Raw genomic sequence first — 27,053 nt, 5'->3', positions numbered from 1 at the left:
AACTTATTTCTACAAATATTTGATCAATTAAAACAGTATTAATATAAAAGTAGCTGGTGGAGGGTATTTAAGATTCGGCTCAGCCGAATATAGCACTTTAACTTTTTAAAACACAATTCTTATAACACGCAATTAAATAAAATGTGCAAACAAAATGACAAAGCCGTAAGTAAAGTACTTCTATATCAGATTATATGAAAGTCATTACTAGAGTACTTCTTAGTAATGCAGACAATTGTCATTGAAAAGTAAGTGGTTATGGAAGTACAACTCATTACCGAGTTTTTGCTGGGGTGTTCATACACGATACAATTTTAGCCATTACATATTTAATAACGGTATCAAATTAATTTTTTGACATGAGTGCTTGTTCAAAACCGAAGAATTCGCGACCAAATACTACAATTTTGCCAATAACAAAGAAAGGGGCAAAAAGTAGCAGCCAAATTTTTTACTATTTTATAGCCAAAGGGCTACCCTTTCCAACGTATATAAAATATGTACAGAAGTAAGCGGGAGTAGTATTTAAAAACTTTAATAAAATTCAAAGTTTCTTGAAAAATAATTTCAATAAACCAACACTTTCCGATCTTAATTTTTTTGCGAACGATACAATCTTTAGAAAATTATATAAACATTCCTTGTAGTTAATAAATATGAAATAATTTTGTAATTTAACTTCTCACGATCTTTAATAAATCACTTCAGTGCTATATTCGGCTATGCCGAATCTTATATACACTTCACCATAGTGTGTTTAATAAATATCAATTTGTATGGAAATTATATGGATTATTTTACTAAAAGTTGATTTACTTCAGATCCCCTTATCGTCCAATTCTGAATTTTTATACCCTCCACCACCATCAGTGGTGATAGGGTGTAACATCAAGAAATATTCATCTGAGACCCAACAAAGTATATATATTCTTGGACCTTATGAAATTCTGAGTTGATCTAGCTATGTCCGTCTGTCTGTCTGTATAAAACATACTCACGTTAACACGAAGCAACAAAAACTAACGAAATTCACCCAAAATATTTACTATTGTCCTAGGCAGTTTGGTATTGAAAATGAGCAAAATCGGTTCACATCGGGAAAGTTATGAATCAAAATTTAAAACAACTCCGAAAAAAAAAGAATTGTTTTACACATTCTGATGTAATTTTCACGAAAACCATACAATATAATTGCATGAAAATCATCATACATTCGTTTCTACACAAGAGCTTGACTACTGCTGAAAATTGGCGGAATCGGTCCACAATTTCATATACCTCCCATACAAAAGTACATATTCCCGGAAAATGAGTTTATTGTTAATAACTTCCGTCAGAATGTTGATAGCTTCACAAAGTTTTACAAATAAAATCTTATGTGAATAGAATTTATTCAGAGAAAAAATTTTCAGGATCGGTCCATAGTTGGTCATAGCTCCCATACAAGGTCTCCTCCCGAAAATCACTTAAACGCACATAACTCATTACTAAATTAAGATATCCATATTTCTGTATGTGAGAGCAATACTTGTACCAAATTTTATTTGGATATCTTAATTTAGTAATGAGTTATCTGCGTTTAAGTGATTTTGGGGAGCGGACCTTGTATGGGAGCTATGACCAATTATGGACTGATCGGAAAAAACTTTCACACTAATATTTCTGTGCATATGAGCAATACTTATTCCAAATTTTATATGGATATCTTAATTTAGTAGTGAGTTATGTGCGTTTAAGTGATTTTCGGGAGGGGACCTTGTATAGGAGCTATGTCCAATTATGGACCTATCCAGAAAATTTTTTCTCTCAATGAGCTCTATTGACATAAGATTTTAAGTTGTAAAATTTTGTGAAGATATCAGCATTCTGAGGGAAGTTATTAACAAAAAACTCATTTTCCGGGAATATGTACTTTTGTATGGGAGGTATATGAAATTATGGACCGATTCTGGCAATTTTCAGCAGGAATCAAGATCTTGTGTAGAAACGAATGTGTGATGACTTTAATGAAATTATAGTTTTTGAGAAAATTGCATCAGAATGTATAAAAAATTCTTATTTTTTTCGGAGTTTTAAATTTTATTCATAACTTTTCCCGATGTGAACCGATTTTGCTCATTTTCAACACCAATTTGCACCGGATAATAATGAATATTTTTGTTGAATTTCGTTAATTTCCATTGCTTCGTTTTAACGTGAGCGTGTTTTACACAGACAGACAGACAGACAGACGGACATAGCTGAATCGACTCAGAATTTCAGAAGGACCCAGAATATATATACTTTGTTGGGTCTCAGATGAATATTTCTTGGTGTTACACTCGGAATCACAAACTTATATATACCCTCAATCACCACTGATGGTGGTGGAGGGTATAAAAAGAGCCAGCTAGAATACGAACCAGGGACTTCGGTTTGTTAGTCAACTGTTCTACTCACTGCTCCACTGCTTAGCTATTTTATTGCGCGTCAAATAATGGTTTTCACATACAAATTTAATTTTGTGTTTTTTAAGACACAATTCTTATAACACGCAATTAAATAAAATGTGCAAGCAAAATGACAAAGCCGTATGTAAAGTACTTCTATATCTGATTATATGAAAGTCATTACTAGAGTACTTCTAAGTAATGCAGGCAATTGTCATTGAAAAGTAAGTGGTTATGGAAGTACAACTCATTACCGAGTTTTTCATACACGATACAATTTTAGCCATTACATATTTAATAACGGTATCAAATTAATTTTTTTGACATGAGTGCTTGTTCAAAACTGAAGAATTTGCGACCAAATACTAAAATTTTGCCGATAACAAAGAAAGGGGCAAAAAGTGGCAGCCAAATTTTTTACTATTTTATAGCCAAAGGGCTACCCTTTCCAACGTATATAAAATATGTACAGAAGTAAGCGGGAGTAGTATTTAAAAACTTTAATAAAATTCAAAGTTTCTTGAAAAATAATTTCAATAAACCAACACTTTCCGATCTTAATTTTTTTGCGAACGATACCATAAAAATGTTACATCTTTATACAATTATATAAACATTCTTTGTAGTTAATAAATATGAAATAATATTGTAATTTAATTTCTCACGATCTTTAAAAAATCACTTCAAACTATCAAAGCATTTATATGAAATTTGCAACAAATTTTATTTAAAACATGTAAGAGTGCTATATTCGGCTGTGCCGAATCTTATATACCCTTCACGATAGTGTATTTAATAAATATCAATTTCCTAAAATTTATATTTATTTCATTTTCCCGACTATATCATTATTATAGCAATAGCAAAACAAAATGAACAATAACAGCGCTAAACGAAATAACCACATAAAAAACAAAATACACAAGGCAGTAAAACCAACAACATACAAACATACGAAACTGAATACACCAAGAAACAAAAACAATATACACAAGACAATGAAACATAAGAAACGTAATACTCAAAAAAAACAAGTTAATGTGCTATATTCGGCTGAGCCGAATCTTTAATACCCTCCACCAGCTATTTTTATATTAATACTGTTTTAATTGATCAAATATATGTAGAAATACGTTTAGAATAAGTTATAGACCGATCCACAGTGGGGCAGAATGAAAATTTTTTGGAAATAAATCTGGCATTTCTAAACGGCTGATCCGATCGGGATAAAATTTGGCGTGAGCGTAGCCAAGGAGTATTCGAGTTTAAGTTTTGAAGATGAACCCTGCAGATGCCCCAGGGACGGCGCTGTGGCCGTCCCTGGGGCATCTGTAGGGTACCTACGACATGTAAAATTTTTAAACTCGTGCCATTTCTTTGTTTTTCACCCAAATATTTTGTGAAAGCGCTCGACGAGATCTTGAAAAAACATGCTTGGACATACTACTTATCTCTTATAATATCCGAGTTATAGGCATTTAAAAATTTAGTGATACAAAATTTACCATACCTTGGTCCGCCTTTTTTTGAATACCGGGCGTAATTTTGGACCAAATGGACTCAATTTTTTCTTGTTAGTTAGACAACAAAATTTCCAATAATATACAAAAAATTTGAGATCAATATCATTTACAGATCCAAAAATATACGTTTTTTAATTTAAAAATTCAAAAAAATTTTGATTTTTGGCGTTTTTTTGCCAAAAATGTGTCTTAACTCTTTTATTAATAAAATAAAATTTTTATTAAGAACATATAACAATTTTATAGTTTTCTAAAAGGTATCTTTACGCAGAACGCTTTGGCGTAAAAAACTTGTCATATTTTTTGAAAATGTTGCCACTACGTCCTTCCGAATATGACCTATTTTTTATCAAAACTTCAACTTTGGGCGACATGTTCTAAAATCCCAAAGCTGGGATCAGAAAACTGAAAGCAGTTTTGGAAACCTCAATATGTTTTCTATTTACTCCAAAAGTATTTTCCCAGCCCTGAAAGAAATGTGGACCCTATGGGCAAAAAAGTAAAAAATCCCATTTTTGGGATTTTCATTCCTATTTTTGGGAATTGCGGGATGCCCTTTGACCTTTTCAATTTTTTTTTGCATATTCTTATTTGAAATGACAAATTTAACAAGCGTTGAAAATTTCATTGAGTTTTGTTCATAAATAAAGATTTTGTCATATATTACATATTTGTTTAATTTCTAAAACTATGATTTATATCAAAATTTTAATAGGATCGCAGATAGCTACAACAATTTAGTCCATATTTATCCCTTAATATCATTTTTTAGTTAGATATGGAAATTCTCGACCCTTTACAAAAAATTTCAAGCCAATATCTCAATTACATTCAAAAATATGTTCATTTAAACCTGTGTCCTTTAATTTCATCTTTTTCATATTTTAGTATTAAGTATGACAGCACATATTTAAATCTTATATTTACCTATTTTCTATTTGTTTGCTTATCCTTATAATTGAAAGGTCCTATTATGCTTAAATTTTCAAAAATTTATAACTATTTTTTACCTAAATTTTTTCGACAGATCATTTCGTTCTGTTTCGTTTATGATCATGTAGGTAAAAATATACAGGTAATGATAATTTCGATTCATTCACTAATAAGAAATATCAATGACTGAATTACAGGTTATAGTAATATAGTCCTAAATGTTAATAGGTAGACAATTCGTAATTTTTTACTTTGGAATACCTGTATCGGAAATGACAAGAATTGGTATATAAGTAAACTTCTCAGATTTTAAGTACCATATTTAATAAATCTACAATGAAGATTACATTAAAGTGCGAAGAGTTGTGTTCCGTTTTATGGAGTATATCTTCAAAAGGGCCAGAAAGAATTGAAGACATTTCAATTTATATAAAAACTACATATAGTAGAAAAGTAGACAAAACAGGCATATCAAAAATTGAAAACTTTTTAAAACTTTTTGATGTAAAAAGTAAGTCTGTGGATGGAAATCAAAAGAAATTTCGATTAAAATTTTGTAGTTGGATGGAAACTACTACGGAAATCTCAACTTACAACACATCAATAGGAGCGCCTTGCAAGTCATACGAAGACTTATGTTCAAGGTAAAAAAAAAGAGGGTCACACATAAACTTTTTTCAATCTCAAATGAGGAAATTGCTGATACATTTAACGAAATGCTGAAAAAGGAAAACCAACATATGGATGTCGTACATATTGCAACTATTCTTCCTAATACATCACCAAAACGACTTAAGCGAATTGTAGAAAGTATACCAACTCCAACATCATAATCAAATTTTACTGAAGAGGAAGCAATAGCGCTTATGTTGGAACTGGGTCTCAGTCGAAATAAGTACCAAATATTAAGGAAAGCTCTGCATGAAAAAGGACACAATATATTACCATCATACAAGGCAATCCAGGAAAAAAAAAAACAAACTATCCTACTAAATCAACAAAAAATAATGAAGAATTGAAAGAACTGAGAGCTGCGGAAAAAAGCAGAATCCAAGAAGAATTTAAAGTTCAGATGGGATTAAACATCGACAAACCACTTTCAAGTTGCGGTAGTACAAATGACGGTAATACGTCGAGAAGGTTTTTTCGTGATTTTGAAATTACTTCAAAAATAACTGGAATCGACAAGGAGTTGCTTCGAAGAGTTAAAACTATTTTAATGGCACTGAATAGTAAACATAAAATTAATGAAAATCGATTTGGGGAATACACATCTGAAATTTCTAAATTACTTGTATCTCTGTATCCATGGAGGGAACTAACACCAACAGCACACAAAGTATTGTGTCATGGTCAAATAATAATTGAATCGAATATTCTTCCACTTGGAGAGTTAACAGAAGAAGCCCAGGAAGCGAGGAATCGAGATTTTAAGCATGTTCAACTATTCAGCTCAAGAAAATGCTCCAGGCAATCACAGAATGAAGATATTTTTAATAGTTTACTTCTATCTTCTGATCCTGTTCTTTCAACTATGCGAAAAAGATGGATTTGTTATGAAACTCTATCATCTCAAAACAAGGAAGATTTAAAGGACTTATATTACCTTCTGGATATGTATACCGATATGACAGATTATTTTATAGAAAATAAGTAGTGTTAGGAATTAAATATATAAGTAGGTTGTAAGAATTAATTGTATTATGTTTAAGATAAACAGTTCAAATAAAAAAAGCTATTATACTAACTGATGATATTGTATTAAATTGTGTTTTATATTTCGGTGGGCGGGAAAGGTAATTTGTGTGGGGTGATTTAGGTGTTGTTGTGCGTGGCTCATAATAAAATTATAATTTTTTTTATTTTATACAATATTATAATAAAATAATTAACTAAATAATTTTTAAAAATTGTCCAAATATTTTATTCAACACCAAATGTATGTTCTGTCATACTTAATACTAAAATATGAAAAAGATGAAATTAAAGGACACAGGTTTAAATGAACATATTTTTGAATGTAATTGAGATATTGGCTTGAAATTTTTTGTAAAGGGTCGAGAATTTCCATATCTAACTAAAAAATGATATTAAGGGATAAATATGGACTAAATTGTTGTAGCTATCTGCGATCCTATTAAAATTTTGATATAAATCATAGTTTTAGAAATTAAACAAATATGTAATATATGACAAAATCTTTATTTATGAACAAAACTCAATGAAATTTTCAACGCTTGTTAAATTTGTCATTTCAAATAAGAATATGCAAAAAAAAAATTGAAAAGGTCAAAGGGCATCCCGCAATTCCCAAAAATAGGAATGAAAATCCCAAAAATAGGATTTTTTACTTTTTTGCCCATAGGGTCCACATTTCTTTCAGGGCTGGGAAAATACTTTTGGAGTAAATAGAAAACATATTGAGGTTTCCAAAACTGCTTTCAGTTTTCTGATCCCAGCTTTGGGATTTTAGAACATGTCGCCCAAAGTTGAAGTTTTGATAAAAAATAGGTCATATTCGGAAGGACGCAGTGGCAACATTTTCAAAAAATATGACAAGTTTTTTACGCCAAAGCGTTCTGCGTAAAGATACCTTTTAGAAAACTATAAAATTGTTATATGTTCTTAATAAAAATTTTATTTTATTAATAAAAGAGTTAAGACACATTTTTGGCAAAAAAAACGCCAAAAATCAAAATTTTTTTGAATTTTTAAATTAAAAAACGTATATTTTTGGATCTGTAAATGATATTGATCTCAAATTTTGTGTATATTATTGGAAATTTTGTTGTCTAACTAACAAGAAAAAATTGAGTCCATTTGGTCCAAAATTACGCCCGGTATTCAAAAAAAGGCGGACCAAGGTATGGTAAATTTTGTATCACTAAATTTTTAAATGCCTATAACTCGGATATTATAAGAGATAAGTAGTATGTCCAAGCATGTTTTTTCAAGATCTCGTCGAGCGCTTTCACAAAATATAAAAATCTTTGTATTTGGGTGAAAAACAAAGAAATGGCACGAGTTTAAAAATTTTACATGTCGTAGGTACCCTACTTTGAGCCGCCACAGCGCCGTCCCTGGGGCATCTGCAGGGTTCATCTTCAAAACTTAAACTCGAATACTCCTTGGCTACGCTCACGCCAAATTTTATCCCGATCGGATCAGCCATTTAGAAATGCCAGATTTATTTCCAAAAAATTTTCATTCTGCCCCACTGTGCGATCGGAAAAAAATTTCACAGTAACATTTCTGTATATAAGAGCGATACTTGTACCAAATTTTTTATGGATTTAGGATTTTAGAAACAAGTAACATTTCGGTATATAAGAGCAATACTTGTACCAAATTTTATATGAATATCTTGATTTAGTAATGAGCTGTTTATTCGGGTTAGAAAGGGTAGGGTATAGAATAAGTTTAAGTAGCGGATAAGTAAATAAAAACTCTTGTTCTTTCCTTTTTTCATAAAACGTTATAAATTCATGTGTTTATTGAACTATAGCGGGTAAATATTTATTATATAGGATTAAGGTAAGTATATATATATACCAAATTTTAGGTTAAGGTTTATTTCCTTTTAAATTAGGGTTTAGTTTGAACACTAGGGTTAGGTTTATATATAAGTAATTTTAAATATATTTTATGTTTAAGGGTTTTTATATAAGCTTAGGGTTTTCACTATGTTTTAATGTTTGTAACCATAGGTTTAAGTTTGATATATATATAAGTTTTAATTATTTTAGATATATAAGTTTTAACTATTTTAGCTGTGATATACTTTAGGAACACTAGTTTTAAGTTTTATTTTTAGGTTTAGGGTTTAAAACTAATTGTAAGTTTTACCACTAGGTTTTTGCTTTAAGTTTTATAATTTATTTATTTCCAAAAAACACTTCTAGCTTTAATTTTTTGCTGTAGGGATTGATGTTTTGTTTGTTTGGTTGGTTGTAGAGCGCGCACACTTGTTGTTACTTGCAAAATTGTATTTGAAGTATTTATATTAAAGCTGCAGCTAACTTTTGCATGTAAGCTGAAGTTGGCTGCAGTTAAGATGTGGGTGCTGTTTGACATCAGGGATGGGTATGTTTTGTTCATTGAAATGAACATCCTCCCGGGCCTGGCAACCTGTGAAGAAAAAGAACAATTATTTTCATTGTTCAACATTGGGTAAAGAGAGTAAGGGTAATTATATAGTAAAATACTTTATTATATTTTTAATTGGTAAGGGATCCCATAACTAGCCAACCCAGGGTTGAATCCTGAGCTATCAGTGAGCCGCCATCAATATGTATTGTATTTGGCTGTAAAATGGTGGTATACAAATCACCACCAATTTCCATGGCTACTGGTGAGTTGGCGTAAAATTCTGGGTCGGCCAGAAAAATTCGGCAGAACTTCCCTTTTATAGCTGGGTCCAAACCATGAGCGTAAGGGGTTCTTGGCAGGTCATTTGACACCTGCATGCACACCTCATATTGTATTGTGGAGGCCATGTTGGGTGATATAATGACCTTCACGTAAACATTTTCATCCACTTTAAACGGGTTTAATGTTGATTCTCGCACAAACGCTACGCCTATTTTGAGGTCGTTAGGCTCAGGTTTAATAGAGCTCTAACGAGTTGTTTCGACTTTTCTGTCACAACCTGAACTACAACCGTGGGTACCACTGTTTGGTTTCGGGATGTTGGCAATGTGGTTGTTACAGGCATCACAATCGTTCGTGGCGCAGGAATCGGAGCAATAGTCCTATTTGCTACGGGCGGTGGAGACTGTTCCTTTGGCAAATCTTTCAGGATCCGATCTGGGCCGTGTAGGGTGGTGTGATGTTTGCCCTTGCACTTTTGGCATCGGGATTTACTGGAACATTTCCCGATTAGATGATTCCTGGCCAGACAATTGAAGCAGTAGTGAAATTTAACTGCGGTATTGTACTTCTCCGCCAAGTTCATCCTTTTAAACTTTCTGCAGTTTGTTAAGCTGTGATCAGCTTGACAAATACCGCAACCAAAATGGCGTTTTGGTTGACGCTTATCATTTTTGCGTTGGTTGAGTTTGGGTCGAGATCCATTGTGGTCGGAACGGTTGGAACGTCCTTTACGATTGTTGTTGTTGTTGGGTGCCTTATTCTGTATAAAAGAAATTATGTGTTAATGAATGAAGTGTAATGAATGTGTTAGTGGGTTAAGGTGAAGGGTTAAATGATTCATAATAAATTTGGGTTAGTTAGGGTGGTTAGTTGAGCTAGTTAGTGATGATATTGTTATTTTGGGTTAGGGTTTGAGTAAAAGTATTAGACTAATTAGCGGGTAAAACAACAATTTTAGTGATTGGTCGTGTTAGAGTTCCAGTTGAAGTTTGTAAATCAACTACTCTACTTCTACCATCAGAACCAGGGTCAGGGTTTTAGTCACACGTCCAAGTAACCATTCATTTGGTGCTAAATTGTCTTGTCTAATTACTACAATATCACCTATTTCAACTTCTCGGGTAGGGTTTTTCCACTTATATCTTTTATGGAGCTCTTTAAGATATTCATCTTTCCATCTTTTACAAAAGTTGTGATGTTGTATCTTTAATTTTTGCCATCTGTTAGCCAGGGTTATATTATCACTGCTTGTGTCGGGTTCTGCAGGGGTAAGTATGGGTGAGCCAATTAAAAAGTGTCCAGGGGTTAACGGGTTAAGATCCTAAGGGTTTTCACTTGACGGGCTTAAGGGTCTCGAGTTTAGGCATCCTCCTATTCTGGCAAGGAGTGTAGCTAGCTCTTCAAATGTATATTTTAGGGTATTTATTTTCTTCAAATGAGATTTAAAGCTTTTAACTCCTGCCTCCCATAAACCGCCCATGTGTGGTGCACCTGGGGGTATAAAATGCCACGTCAAATTCTGAAAACTGCTAGTGGACGTAACAGATCATTTTAGCTGTTTAATAAATTCCTGTCGCTCCTTTTTCAATAACTTGCTAGCACCTATGAAATTTGTTCCATTGTCAGAGTAAATGGCGACAGGGCATCCCCGCCTCGAAAAAAATCGAGCGAAGGCTGCCATAAAGGCTTGGGTAGACAAATCAGATGTTGGCTCCAAGTGGATGGCCTTTGTTGCAAAGCAAACAAAAACACAAACGTAACCTTTCGTTATTTTACAAGTTCTGCCACTATATGCTTTGACGTCAAATGGTCCTGCAAAATCAACTCCAACATTTGTAAAAGCTTTATCAATTTGGGTTCTTTCTGGTGGCAACGCCGCCATAAATTGGGTTGTTTGTCTATCATGGTCTATATTTGACCTCTAATGCATCAAGTTTAATACTTGGGTGGGTAGTTAATAAACGTAGTCTATCATTGACTAGTTGTGGGTTATTTCGATCAAGAACAACTCTATCATTTCGAATTGTATTTCTTCGGGTATATGATGCGCGATCACAAAATCGATAGACATATGTCATTACTCTTAAAGCTTTTGACAATTTCGAAATTCTTGATAATATATCTGGGTTTTCAGTATTCGTATTAACCAAGGAAGGGTGGGTATTAACGGTGGTAGTAAACGACTGACTAACTTTAGCTTCAGCTTGAGTAATAAAGTGTTTATTTGTTGTTGGCCTCTTCGACGCGACTTCTTTCAACCACGATGGTCCATTCCACCATAAAGTGTCATCTTTTAACTCATCAGCATTACATCCTCGGCTAGCAACATCGGCAGGATTATCGTGTGAAGCAATATGATTCCAGTTATCTACTCCTACTGTTTGTAGAATTGTTGAAACTCTGTTTGCCACAAATGTATTCCACGAGTTAGGGTGTTTACTAAGCCAGGCCAAAACTATAGATGATTTGATCCAGAAATACGTCTGATGTAAGGGTAGGTTGAGTTGGGTGAGTAAATTGTGTGTCATATTTGTGTCAGAAGCATCTGAAAAACCATGAAACTCAATTTTTGCTGAAGGTGAAAAGTTAATCCATCTTGGAATACGAATTCGATTAATATTATCGTAGTACTGCAAAAACTTTTGCCATTTTATAAGGGTGAGTGGGTTAAGACATTCATCCCAAGCTGTATTATCTTGCCAAATTTGCTGCATAATAATCTTGGCAGATATAACAATTGGCGCTAACCAACCAGCTGGGTCAAAAAGACGAGCAGTCTCTGATAACACAGTTCGCTTTATGTATGCTGATTTTCTTTCAATTAAGGGTACATTAAAGAAAAACGTATCTTCCTTAGCGTTCCAACGAATGCCTAACGTTTTAGCATTATTTGATTCGGGTAGGGTGAGTAAATCAACATCTAGTAGATGTTCTTCGGGTAAATTTTGTAATAAATCCTTTGTATTGGAAATCCACTTTCTCAAAGGAAAACCAGCAGAGTCAAGAGCCGCGATCAATTGGGATTGAGCTTTTTGAGCTTCCTCAATTGTGTGACCTCCGGCTAAGACATCGTCAACATACATGTTGTTTCGCAATATTTGCGAAGCTATAGGGTGGGTATTTTGAATGTCGTCGGCTAATTTGTGTAGGGTTCTAATAGCCAAATATGGCGCACTGTTAACACCAAATGTAACTGTTTGCAGTTCATAATCTTGAATGGGTTCGTTGATGCTTTTACGGAATAATATTCGTTGGAAGGGTGTGTGGGTAGGGTTTAGCATAATTTGCCGGTACATTTTTGTAATGTCGGCATTATAAACTATCTTGTAAAAGCGCCATTTCAAGATAAGTACAACTAAATCTTGTTGTAGGGTTGGACCAGTGTGTAGGGTATCATTAAGACTGTTGCTGTTCGAGGTTTTGCTAGATGCATTAAATACAACTCGAACTTTTGTCGTAACACGATCAGGTTTAACAACAGCGTGATGGGGTAAATAATAATGGGCGTTTGAAGACGTGTTAATTGGTTTCATATGACCTAAATCGATATACTCTTGTAGCGCGTTATCATATTCCATTTTAAGCTCTGGCTTTTTCATTAAACTTTTCTCGTTACGTAGACATTAAGCCATGGCAACGTGTCTAGAGTTTCCTAACTCTACAGGAGGGTATATAAATGGAAGGTTAACTTGATAACGGCCATACGATAATCGACGGGTAGTGGTCATATAAGTTTCTTCACAAAAAGAACTTTCTTCTGAAACTTTGGGTTGGGTGGGTACATCTTCAATTTCCCAGAATTTGGTCAAAACTTTATCAAGCGTGACTGAACTGAAGTATGAAACTAAGGGTTGAGTATTGTTTGTGTTCTGAATGGGTCCGGTTAAAATCCAGCCAAACTCAGTTTCCTGAACTATTAGGGTATTAAGAAGATCTTTTCGTACTCCAGATTTCAATATTTGAGGGTAGAAATCGCTGCCAATTATAAAGTCTATAGGTCTGCTTTCATAGAACTTTTGGTCAGCTAATTGAATATCTTCCAAGTCTTTTATTAGGATTGGGTTTAAACTTTGGGTGGGTAAATTTTTTGTTAGTGTTTTCACTACAATTGCTTGGATATTCAATTTGAAATTATTATGGGTATTCGAGCGTAGAGAAACTTGACACAGTTTAGTTGACCTTGCAGAAACTATCTCATTTAATCCGGAAATTTCTGCAACTATGGGTGTAGTGGGTAAATGTAACTTTCTTCTCAGTTTGTCTGTAATAAATCGGAAGTCTGAAGCTGGGTCAATAAACGCTCTAGCTGGAAATAGTTCGCCTTGAACTTCAACATTCAGAACTGCAGTTCCTAATAACTTCGTTCTGTCATCTATGGGTATGGGTTTGCTTGATTGGGTGTGGGTTGAGAAAGACTGAACTGTATTTGACGATGAAGATGCCTGATTATCTTCATTATGTGGGTTTATCCTCGAATTTGGTCTGTGCAATAGACTATTATGTCGTCCAACTCAATATCTACATATGAATGTACTGCGACAAGCTTGTATGACATGACCGACGGCTAAACAATTGTAACATATTTCATGTTTCTTTACAAACTCAATTCTCTCGTTTATTCCAAGAGAATTGAATGACGAACATTCCCTCAAAGTATGGTTTTCGCTGCAACGCTTGCAAATAAAACCATCATGTTTAATTTGGGTGCTTGGGTTGTTTGATTGGGTTGAAGGGGGGAATTTTTGTTCGGTTTTACGTTTGTTTTGGGTGGGTGGGTTTTTTATGGGTTTTGGTTGATTTTTTGGGTTTTTCCCATTCGAATCATTTGTTACGTTATGAAATGTTTTGCCTTTTCTGTCATATTGTGTTCTAACATCTTGGAATTGTTTGGGTTTAGGGTGGTAGGATTAATACTATGGTCCTGGACATCATTAACCGAAGTTAGTTCCTTAAATACATCTAAGTCAGTCCAAGAAGGCATCTCTGCACAATCTGGAAGAGATTTCTCAAATTCTCTTCGCGTTTCTTTCGATGTTAATTTCGATGTGCATAAATATACTAAGATAGGATCCCACTGATCTGTATCTATGTCTACAGAGTTCAGATTTGCAATACAACAATTTATCTTTCTCTGAAGCTTTCTTATAGAAGCACTACACATGGTGCTTACTAAGGGTAAATTCAATAGGGTTTTTAATTGCGCGTTGATTTGCATCCTACGATTCTCATACTGAGAAGCTAATTGATTCCACGCAATAAGAAAGCCATCATTTGTTAAGGGTGCATTGTCTACTATTTCTTTGGCTTCGCCGCTTGTTTTTTGTATAAGATGGAAAAGTTTTTCAACTCCACTTAAACGGGTATTATTGCCATAAATGGCCTTGAAAAGATCCCTAAACGAAGCCCAGCTTTTGAAATCTCCGCTGAACGTTGGCATATCACAAGGGGGTACAGTGAACCCTGCAGAACTGCTGGGTTGTGGGGGTTCGGGTAAAGATGGTCGGGTTTCATTTTCCTTCGTAATCTCCTCAATAGATTCGTCAATCGAGATCATGCTTGACCTATAAAATCCTTTAGCAGATCTGACTTGCCTAACAACTTCGCTTAAATTTATGGCTTCAGCTTTCTTCGGGTCCAGAATATCGGCAGATTCTCTAATTTGGGTGAATTTACGGTCAATTTTAGCCCATAATTCACTTAATTCCCGTTTTTGGAATTTAAGAGCGGGTAGAGATCGGAAACTTTCCGGGGTAGCACGATAATCTTCATCAAACGACTTTAAATCCGTTTGGATATATCTTAACAAATCGGCGGCCACAGACTCTAGAGTAGACATATTGGGTTATATGAAGAGAAAAATGCTCAAAAAATAAAAAATATATTTCTATATAGAAATATTTAAGGTTCAAATTTTAAAAAAGTGTGAGTTTTTTTGCTTTAGCTGTACCAAAAATTACTTTTGCTCCAGCTGACAAAATTTCCAATTGGGTATTAAAACGTTAATGTGTGCGCTACTTATATTAATACGCAGTATTAGTTCCCTAGAAACAATATACAAATTATATTTTCAAATTTCTCTGAAAAGTGGTTGGGTGGGTTTTATATTTTCAAATTTGTATGAAAAGGGTTGGTTAAATGGTAAATATATTGTATATTGTAATGCTAAGTGGAACAATTTTGCGAAATATATTGGAAATTTTATAAATTTTATATAAAAATTGCAAAAAGTTTAACTCACCTTTTTTGCTGAGGGTAGGGTACAAACCACAATATAAAAATAAAAAAATTGCTTGTGTTGTGTCGTCTTCCCGCTAATGATGAGTGTTGAGAATATGGGTAGTGTTGTTGTTGTAATTGTCGACAGTCGCTGTGAGTACTTTGTGTGTAGGTATGTATATTTTTATACCCACCATCAAAAAAGATGGGGGTATATTGATTTTGTCATTCCGTTTGTAACACATCGAAATATTGGTCATAGACCCATAAAAGTATATATATTTCGGCTCCTTATTAAATTCTAAGACGATCTAGCCATGTCCGTCCGTCCGTCTGTCTGTTGGAAATCACGATAGAGACCACACGAGAGGAGCTAGACGGTTGAAATTTTGCATAAATATTACTTATTGTTAAGGTTTGTTTGGTATTGAAAATGGGCAATATCGGTCCACTTTTTCGGATTGCCCCCAAACAAGTGGACCTCCAAAAACAGCTTTAACGGGCATAACTGCTTTAGAAGTACAAGTATAGCGATGAAATTCGACATAAATAAGTTTCATATGAGCCAAAATCTTTCTATCAAATTTTTTGAGGATCGGCCCATAAATGACCCTACCCCCATATAAGGTCCCTTTCTGAAAATTACTTTAACACTCATTACTGGTCCCAAAATGCAAGTATAGCGATGAATTTCGGTATAAGTATGTTTCTTACGAACCAAAATCTCTCTACAAATTTTTTTTAGGATCGGCCCATAAATGACCCTACCCCCCATGTAAGGTCCCCTTTAGAAAATGACTTTAACACTCATTACTAGCCCAAAAATTCGAGTATAGCGATGGAATTCAGTATAAGTAAGTTTCTTACGAACCAAAACCTTTTAACCAATTTTTTTAGGATCGGCCCATTAATGACCCTACCGCATTTAAGGTCCACTCCTGAAAATGACTTTAACGCTCATTACTGGCCCCAAAATGCAAGTATAGCGATGAAATTCGACATAAATAAGTTTCATGTAAGCCAAAATCTTTCTACAAAATTTTTTGAGGATCGGTCCATAATTGACCCTACCCCCCATATAAGGTCCCCTTTAGAAAATTACTTTAACACTCATTACTGGTCCAAAAATGCGAGTATAGCGATGAAATTCGGTATAAGTAAGTTTCTTACGAACCAAAATCGCTCTACGATTTTTTTAAGATCGGCCCATAAATGACCCTATCCCCCATATAAGGTCCCCTTCTGAAAATGACTTTAACGCTCATTACTGGCTAAAAAATACGAATATACCAATACAATTTTAAGTTCCTCGCGAGCCAAAATCTTTTTAATAACTTTTATGTGAATAGGTCCATAATAGGCCCTACTCCCCCTATTGGGTCCACTTCAGGAAATAGCTTAAACGCTTACTACTGTCTTAAAAATACGAGTAAAGCGATGAAATGCTACACACGTAAGTTTCTTACGAGCCAAAACCTCTGTACCAATTTTTTGGATCGGCCCATAAATGACCCTTCCCCCATATAAGGTCCCCCTCTGCAAATAACTACAATGCTCATTACTGGCTTAAAAATATGAATGTGACGAAAATTGACGCACATAAGTTTAATCTCTCCACCAAATTCCCCTTCAGAAAATTACTTAAACGATCATTACTGGCTTAAAAATATGAGTTATGAAATACACTCCGAATTTCATGCGGAATGTGTCGGTAATACACAAAAGGTTCCCTTCAGGAAAGAGTTTTGGCTAATAAACTACGAGTGTTCCTTATATAAAATACGAGTATAGCCCTGAATGTACAAAATTTTATGAGTATCGGTTCATAATTGAGGCTCACGGTTTAAGAATTGAAATAAAATATTTTTTTTTGATACCCACCATCAAAATTTTGTCATTCTGTTTGTAACACATCGAAATATTGGTCATAGTCCCACAAAAGTATATATATTCTGGGTCTTCATTAAATTCTAAGACGATCTATCCATGTCTGTCCGTCTCTCTGTCTGTTGAAAGCACGATAAATATTTCTTATAGGTAAGGTTTGTTTGGTATTGAAAATGGACAATATCGGTCCACGTTTTCGGATAGCCCCCATACAAGTGGCCCCTCGAAAAGCAGCTTTAACAGCCATAACTTGTTTAAAAATACGAATATAGCGATGAAATTCGACATAAGTAAGTTTCTTATGATCAGAAATCACTATGGAAAATTTTATGAGGATCGGTCCATGATTGACCCTACCCCCCATATAAGGTCCCCTTCAGAAAGTGACTGCAACGCTCATTAATAGCTTAAAAATACGAGTGTAGCGATGAAATTCGACACAAATAAATTTAATACGAACCAAATTCTGTCTACCAAATTTTATGAGGATCGACCCATAATTAACCCTACCCCACTATATAAGGTCCCCTTCAGAAAATTACTTTAACGCTTATAACTGGCCTAAAAAATACGAGTATATAGATGATTCGACATAAGTAAGTTTCATTCGAGACAAACGAGGATTGATGGTGGGTATATAAGATTCGGCATAGCCGAATCTAACACTCTTATTTGTTTAATGTGGTTTTTTATATTTGGGTAATTTTGTAATATTTTGTTATTATGTTTTGTATTAATACTTTTTGTTCAATATAAATGTAAGTATGTAATATATGTATAAAAATAAGGGTTAATTTGTTTTTATAAAAAAAAATGTTTGTTCACAATTTTTGTTTGTTATTCTTAAAAATATTTTAATATTTGTTCTGTTTTTAATATTTTGTGTTGTATTGTATTTTGTGCACTTTTTTGCTGTTGTTCTTGTGTTTTATTATTTAATTTATTTGTAAACAATAATTGTTATTTAAATTGTTTTTATTTATTTATATTTTGTTTTGCACAATTTTCTTTGTTTATTTTAGTTAGCACTTTTTATGTATGTTTAGGGTAATTTTTCTTTTAGTTTGTAGGGTACTATTTATTTATTGTGAACTTTTATTTTATTTATTTATATTTTTAATTTGTGGACTGTATCACTGTTTCACTTCACTTTTTAACGGTTCGTGAAGACCAATGTTTATTCGGATTAGAAAGGGTAGGGTATAGAATAAGTTTAAGTAGCGGGTAAGTAAATAAAAACTCTTGTTCTTTCCTTTTTTCATAAAACGTTATAAATTCATGTGTTTATTGAACTATAGCGGGTAAGTATTTATTATATAGGATTAAGGTAAGTATATATATATATATACCAAATTTTAGGTTAAGGTTTATTTTCTTTTAAATTAGGGTTTAGTTTGAACACTAGGCTTAGGTTTATATATAAGTAATTTTAAATATATTTTATGTTTAAGGGTTTTTATATAAGCTTAGGGTTTTCACTATGTTTTAATGTTTGTAACCATAGGTTTAAGTTTGATATATATATATACAGTGAATCAACTAAGTTTTTTGCCTACCTTTTTTAAGAGAATTTTGTTTTTTGTTCATAAATAAAATTCAAAAAAACAGGTAAAAAGTAAACTTATGTTTTCCAATTGAAAATAGAGATTGTGTAGAATGGGAAAACCAAGAAAAAAATATTAAATAAAAATTTTGGTGCATTTGTTGTTGCATTTTATGATTTTTCATCAGAATTTGCACGTCAATAAAGTATTTTGCATATTGAAATTTCCAGTTAATTTCGTTGGGTTTTTCAAATTATTTTTTAATTGCTTTTTGGAATTTATTGTTTTATTGTTAAAAGGACACGTGTTAAGTATTTTTCAATTGTAATTTTCAAAAATCATATCCTTATTGTGTGAAACTGTGTAGTTATTTGCGTTAAAAAATGTTTAAAGGGAAATAATGAGGCAATTCCAATATAAAAAATTAATTTAGATTTTTAGAACAAGTATAAATCAATGGAATTCAATTATGAGATGTTTAATCAATCATTAAAAAAATATAAAATATAGAAATTGATGAAATAACACAAAGAATTATTAAAAAAACGCACTGAGTTGTCTTTCAAAATCTTTAACTGCCAAAGGAGAGCGACTTGTATCCAAGCAAAAACCATTGAAGTCCTCATTTATCTTCTCCAAAGTCCATATACGAACTTAAATGAACACTATGTTTAAATTTAGACCTCTAAAACAGACCTTAGGCTGCTTGGAAACAATATAAAGCGAACAATCGTGTGGTACGGGAAAAATACTTAATTTAGATATTTACAAATAGAGGCGGTTCTCATCACCTAAGATTCACAAAGCAATATTTTACAGCTAATACATACACTTATATATAGTTAGAACCCAAATCGAAATAACTTTCCAAATCCAACTACGCCTACTGTATTTAATTCATTAAATAATGCATTCAAAATATGAGGTAGAATATCAAAATTCTAGCATGTAATAGTTCTATAGTGGTATACGGTGATATCACCATACTTAGAGTGGCTAGGATGGTACTTAGTGTTAGCTTTATTGAATAAGAATCAATATTATACAATTCTAAATAAAATTCACACAGTAACTCCCCAAATAGATGGGGTTTCCGTAATGTAGTTTTTGTTTATGAATACAAAATGACCAAAAACCCAGATTATTTTTGTTATAATCTATAGATTTATACCCACTAAAATTTTTTTCTAGGTCCAAATCCATTGATTTCCTAATATATCATGTATCCAATTCAAAATTACTTATTATTTTCGAAATTAAATCAAAGAAACGATAGATTTCATGTTAAGTCAAATATTGAAAAATTCTTATAGGTATATAGGATAATAAATCGGTTAAGAAATGTCCAAACTTAGACGTTCCACTACTAAAATATCTAAAAAAATGTTATTCTAATACATAGGAGTAATAAAAATATTAAATTTTATAAAATAATGCAGCAATATTAAAAAAATGAACAAAAAACCTAAAAAAAGCAAAATACTTTATTGACCTTAAAAATTAACAATACGTTCACATTTTATCAAAAATCTCGTTAATTAATATCACGATTTTACTTTTTATGGTAGAAAATTAAAATATAAGATATTCTTTAAAAAGTACAACAAACAAATTGCTTTATTTTGCTAAAAATAATTGTTCAGATAAAGTTTTTTCTTAAAATTTATAAAATTTTACATAGGCAAATTACTTAATTGATTCACTGTATATATAAGTTTTAATTATTTTAGATTTATAAGTTTTAACTATTTAGCTGTGATATACTTTAGGAACACTAGTTTTAAGTTTTATTTTTAGGTTTAGGGTTTAAAACTAATTGTAAGTTTTACTACTAGGTTTTTGCTTTAAGTTTTATAATTTATTTATTTCCAAAAAACACTTCTAGCTTTAATTTTTTGTTGTAGGGATTGATGTTTTGTTTATTTGGTTGGTTGTAGAGCGTACAGTGGGGCAGAATGGAAATTTTTTGGAAATAAATCTGGCATTTCTAAACGGCTGATCCGACCGGGATAAAATTTGGCGTGAGCGTAGCCAAGGAGTATTCGAGTTTAAGTTTTGAAGATGAACCCTGCAGATGCCCCAGGGACGGCGCTGTGGCGGCTCAAAGTAGGGTACCTACGACATGTAAAATTTTTAAACTCGTGCCATTTTTTTGTTTTTCACCCAAATACAAAGCTTTTTATATTTTGTGAAAGCGCTCGACGAGATCTTGAAAAAACATGCTTGGACATACTACTTATCTCTTATAATATCCGAGTTAGAGGCATTTAAAAATTTAGTGATACAAAATTTACCATACCTTGGTCCGCCTTTTTTGAATACCGGGCGTAAATTGGGACCAAATGGACTCAATTGTTTCTTGTTAGTTAGACAACAAAATTTCCAATAATATACAAAAAATTTCAGATCAATATCATTTACAGATCCAAAAATATACGTTTTTTAATTTATAAATTCAAAAAAATTTAGATTTTTGCCGTTTTTTTGCAAAAAATGTGTCTTAACTCTTTTATTAATAAAATAAAATTTTCTTTAAGAACATATAACAATTTTATAGTTTTCTAAAAGGTATCTTTACGCAGAACGCTTTGGCGTAAAAAACTTGTCCTATTTTTTTGAAAATGTTGCCACTGTGTCCTTCCGAATATGACCTATTTTTTATCAAAACTTCAACTTTGGGCGACATGTTCTAAAATCCCAAAGCTGGGATCAGAAAACTGAAAGCAGTTTTGGAAACCTTAATATGTTTTCTATTTACTCCAAAAGTATTTTCCCAGCCCTGAAAGAAATGTGGACCCTATGGGCAAAAAAGTAAAAATCCCATTTTTGGGATTTTCATTCCTATTTTAGGGAATTGCGGGATGCCCTTTGACCTTTTCAATTTTTTTTTTTTGCATTTTCTTATTTGAAATGACAAATTTAACAAGCGTTGAAAATTTCATTGAGTTTTGTTCATAAATAAAGATTTTGTCTCATATTACATATTTGTTTAATTTCTAAAACTATGATTTATATCAAAATTTTAATAGGGTCGCAGATAGCTACAACAATTTAGTCCATATTTATCTCTTAATATAATTTTTTAGTTAGATATGGAAATTCTCGATCCTTTACAAAAAATTTCAAGCCAATATCTCAATTAGATTCAAAAATATGTTCATTTAAACCTGTGTCCTTTAATTTCATCTTTTTCATATTTTAGTATTAAGTATGACAGAACATACATTTCGTGTTGAATAAAATATTTGGACAATTTTTAAAAATTATTTAGTTAATTATTTTATTAAAGACTATAACATTGTATATACAATAAAAAAATTATAATTTCATTATGAGCCACGCACAACAACACCTAAATCACCCCACACAAACCACCTTTCCCGCCCACCGAATATGACCTATTTTTTATCAAAACTTTAACTTTGGGCGACATGTTCTAAAATCCCAAAGCTGGGATCAGAAAACTGAAAGCAGTTTTGGAAACCTCAATATGTTTTCTATTTACTCCAAAAGTATTTTCCCAGCCCTGAAAGAAATGTGGACCCTATGTGCAAAAAAGGAATTGCGGGATGCCCTTTGACCTTTTTAATTTTTTTTTTCTTATTTGAAATGACAAATTTAACAAGCGTTGAAAATTTCATTGAGTTTTGTTCATAAATAAAGATTTTGTCATATATTACATATTTGTTTAATTTCTAAAACTATGATTTATATCAAAATTTTAATAGGGTCGCAGATAGCTACAACAATTTAGTCCATATTTATCCTTTAATATCATTTTTTAGTTAGATATGGAAATTCTCGACCCTTTACAAAAAATTTCAAGCCAATATCTCAATTACATTCAAAAATATGTTCATTTAAACCTGTGTCCTTTAATTTCATCTTTTTCATATTTTAGTATTAAGTATGACAGAACATACATTTGGTGTTGAATAAAATATTTGGACAATTTTTAAAAATTATTTAGTTAATTATTTTATTAAAGACTATAACATTGTATATACAATAAAAAAATTATAATTTTATTATGAGCCACGCAAAACAACACCTAAATCACCCCACACAAACCACCTTTCCCGCCCACCGAAACATAAAACACAATTTAATACAATATCATCAGTTAGTATAATAGCTATTTTTATTATATATAATAAATATAATACAATTAATTCTTACAACCTACTTATATAGTTAATTCCTAACACTACTTATTTTCTATAAAATAATCTGTCATATCGGTATACATATCCAGAAGGTAATATAAGTACTTTAAATCTTCCTTGTTTTGAGATGATAGAGTTTCATAACAAATCCATCTTTTTCGCATAGTTGAAAGAACAGGATCAAAAGATAGAAGTAAAATATTAAAAATATCTTCATTCTGTGATTGCCTGGAGCATTTTGTTGAGCTGAATAGTTGAACATGCTTCAAATCTCGCTTAAAACCTCGCTTCCTGGGCTTCTTCTGTTAACTCTCCAAGTGGAAGAATATTTGATTCAATTATTATTTGAACATGACACAATACTTTGTGTACTGTTGGTGTTAGTTCCCTCCATGGGTACAGAGATACAAGTAATTTAGAAATTTCAGATATATATTCCCCACATCGATTTCCATTAATTTTATGTTTACTATTCAGTGCCATTAAAATAGTGTTAACTCTTCGAAGCAACTCCTTGTCGATTCCAGTTATTTTTGAAGTAATTTCAAAATCACGAAAAAACCTTCTCGCCGTATTACCATTTGTACTACCGCAACTTGGAAGTGGTTTGTCGATGTTTAATCCCATCTGAACTTTAAATTCTTCTTGGATTCTGCTTTTTTCCGCAGCTCTCAGTTCTTTCAATTCTTCATTATTTTTTGTTGATTTAGTAAGATTCTCTGGCACACTTCTATATTTGAGGTCGTATGCTATGTGTAAAAAGTAATCCAAAAATCGTATTCTGGCATGAAGTGGTGAAATTCCGAAAGACAGGACTTCTTCATTAATACTTCTGCTTTTGTTTATATTTGAGAATTGCGACTTTTTCTCATTACATATTGAGCATCTCCAGAAGGAAGAAGTTTCTGTTATGGCATTGCTGACCTTTCCATCAATCATTGTTAAGTTTAGCTGATATGATACGTTAATAGAGAATTCCTTTATTTTTATGCAAATGGGCTCCAGTACATTTATTTCATCTTTTAAATATTCCACTAAATCTTTTGTTGTTTTCTTTGACTCCTTTATATATTCAAATCCAATGGGTCTACAAAAATTTTTTGAACCCGGAGTTGTATTGATCCATATATCTTCAAATGAATTTCCGATGCTTGACGATGATGGATTAAGGGAACGAATATGAACGAATTCGTAATGGCACTAATGATGACATAAATACACTTTTGTAGTCTGCTAATGTCCGACTTCCACAAGCTTGTTTGTATTCTGGAAGTGCTGATAAACCGTCACATCCCCACTTACATATTAAGACAACATCACAGTTATGAATTTTCCTTAGTTGGTCTTCTGAAAAGTCTGACACAATTCTTGATGCTGTGTTTTCGAGCAAAGATGATATATCAATACAAGCTTCCACATCATTAACTTTAATGTAATCTTCATTTTAGATTTATTAAATATGGTACTTAAAATAGTCTTTAATAAAATAATTAACTAAATAATTTTTAAAAATTGTCCAAATATTTTATTCAACACCAAATGTATGTTCTGTCATACTTAATATTAAAATATGTAAAAGATGAAATTAAAGGACACAGGTTTAAATGAACATATTTTTGAATGTAATTGAGATATTGGCTTGAAATTTTTTGTAAAGGGTCGAAAATTTCCATATCTAACTAAAAAATGATATTAAGGGATAAATATGGACTAAATTGTTGTAGCTATCTGCGACCCTATTAAAATTTTGATATAAATCATAGTTTTAGAAATTAAACAAATATGTAATATAAGACAAAATCTTTATTTATGAACAAAACTCAATGAAATTTTCAACGCTTGTTAAATTTGTCATTTCAAATAAGAAAATGCAAAAAAAAAAAAAAAAATTGAAAAGGTCAAAGGGCATCCCGCAATTCCCAATAATAGGAATGAAAATCCCAAAAATGGGATTTTTTACATTTTTGCCCATAGGGTCCACATTTCTTTCAGGGCTGGGAAAATACTTTTGGAGTAAATATAAAACATATTGAGGTTTCCAAAACTGCTTTCATTTTTTTGATCCCAGCTTTGGGATTTTAGAACATGTCGCCCAAAGTTGAAGTTTTGATAAAAAATAGGTCATATTCGGAAGGACGCAGTGGCAACATTTTCAAAAAATAGGACAAGTTTTTTACGTTTTATAGTTTTCTAAAAGGTATCTGCGTAAAGATACCTTTTAGAAAACTATAAAATTGTTATATGTTCTTAAAGAAAATTTTATTTTATTTATAAAAGAGTTAAGACACATTTTTTGCAAAAAAACGGCAAAAATCTAAAATTTTTTGAATTTTTAAATTAAAAAACGTATATTTTTGAATCTGTAAACGATATTGATCTGAAATTTTTTGTATATTATTGGAAATTTTGTTGTCTAACTAACAAGAAAATTGAGTCCAGTTGGTCCAAAATTGCGCCCGGTATTCAAAAAAAGGCGGACCAAGGTATGGTAAATTTTGTATCACTAAATTTTTAAATGCCTATAACTCGGATATTATAAGAGATAAGTAGTATGTCCAAGCATGTTTTTTCAAGATCTCGTCGAGCGCTTTCACAAAATATAAATATGTATTTGGGTGAAAAACAAAAAAATGGCACGAGTTTAAAAATTTTACATGTCGTAGGTACCCTACTTTGAGCCGCCACAGCGCCGTCCCTGGGACATCTGCAGGGTTCATCTTCAAAACTTAAACTCGAATACTCCTTGGCTACGCTCACGCCAAATTTTATCCCGATCGGATCAGCCGTTTAGAAATGCCAGATTTATTTCCAAAAAATTTCCATTCTGCCCCACTGTGGAGCGCGCACACTTGTTACTTGCAAAATTGTATTTGAAGTATCATCATCTCATCATCATCATCATATCATCATCATCATCATATATATAAATACGCAAAGCCAAAACGATTGGGAACATTTTCCGGCTCTATTACTTGACCGATTTTCTTGATTCTTTTTTTGATGAATGTAGATTCGCGATCCTCACTGCAGAATCTATATATGATCAAAATCGGTTCAGTATTTTCGGAAATATAAGCGTTTAAAGTTTCTACCAATACACAATCACACAAACTTGTGCTTGAATTAAAAAATAGAAAACAAAATAAGAAAGCAAAACAACACTGTTTTTTTCATTGTAGAAAAAAGAGAGGAGAGTGTAAAAACATGTTACTTCTCTGTTGATGGTTTATTTTTGTATTTTGCAATGATATTATTTGTTGTTGTTTTTAATATTTTTGTAAACTAATATGTATACAGACAGGCTTAGCCAAAGCGAAAATATGATTTTATTGTTTTTTATTTTTTAAAAGTGTAAAGTGATAAATTGTGAATGTAATAATTATATTATTGATGTAAGATACAAGAGTATGATGATGTTTGATCTGGAAAAACATTGGTGGGACCACAATTCTACATAAATGTTAGTTTTTATTGATTTTAAAGATTTTAATGATTGACAAAAACAAAGCCTATTAAAATATAAGTAGGACAGTTTGTTGGTCATGTCGGTACATGATACACCGTAATAAATGTATCAGTTTATCTCTAATACGTAGGTTTAGCACAGTGAGGATTTGATGATATTCTTCTTTTTCGGGTTATTCTAACCAATTAGGAAAAAGGCGGTTATAGAAATAGTAGTGTAAAGTGAAAACTGTACTCTGTGTAAGCGATGGTTACTTATATGTTTTATAAAAATAGAAAAATGTTGAAACGGGTCAAATACAAATCATGTCTTCTGGGTTGATAGCTGCCCTTACTTAAGGTGGTATTAGAGTAAAATACATGTCGTCTAATACCTCCTTTAGCAATTTATCGCTATTAAACTTACATACATATATTAATATAAGGCTGGAATTTATAGTTTATTAACGTTTTCTTTCAAACATTTCTTATGAAGTACTTAAATAATTATGAAAAATTAAATAATACCTAAATCATTGA

This window comes from Lucilia sericata, unplaced genomic scaffold (genome assembly GCF_015586225.1).
Source record: "Lucilia sericata isolate MDLA Ls3-8-SP2 unplaced genomic scaffold, ASM1558622v1 Contig000003F_arrow, whole genome shotgun sequence".
NCBI classification, from domain to species: Eukaryota; Metazoa; Arthropoda; class Insecta; order Diptera; family Calliphoridae; genus Lucilia; species Lucilia sericata.
The sequence above is the reverse complement of the archived record's forward strand: the minus strand, read 5'-3'. Positions refer to the sequence as shown.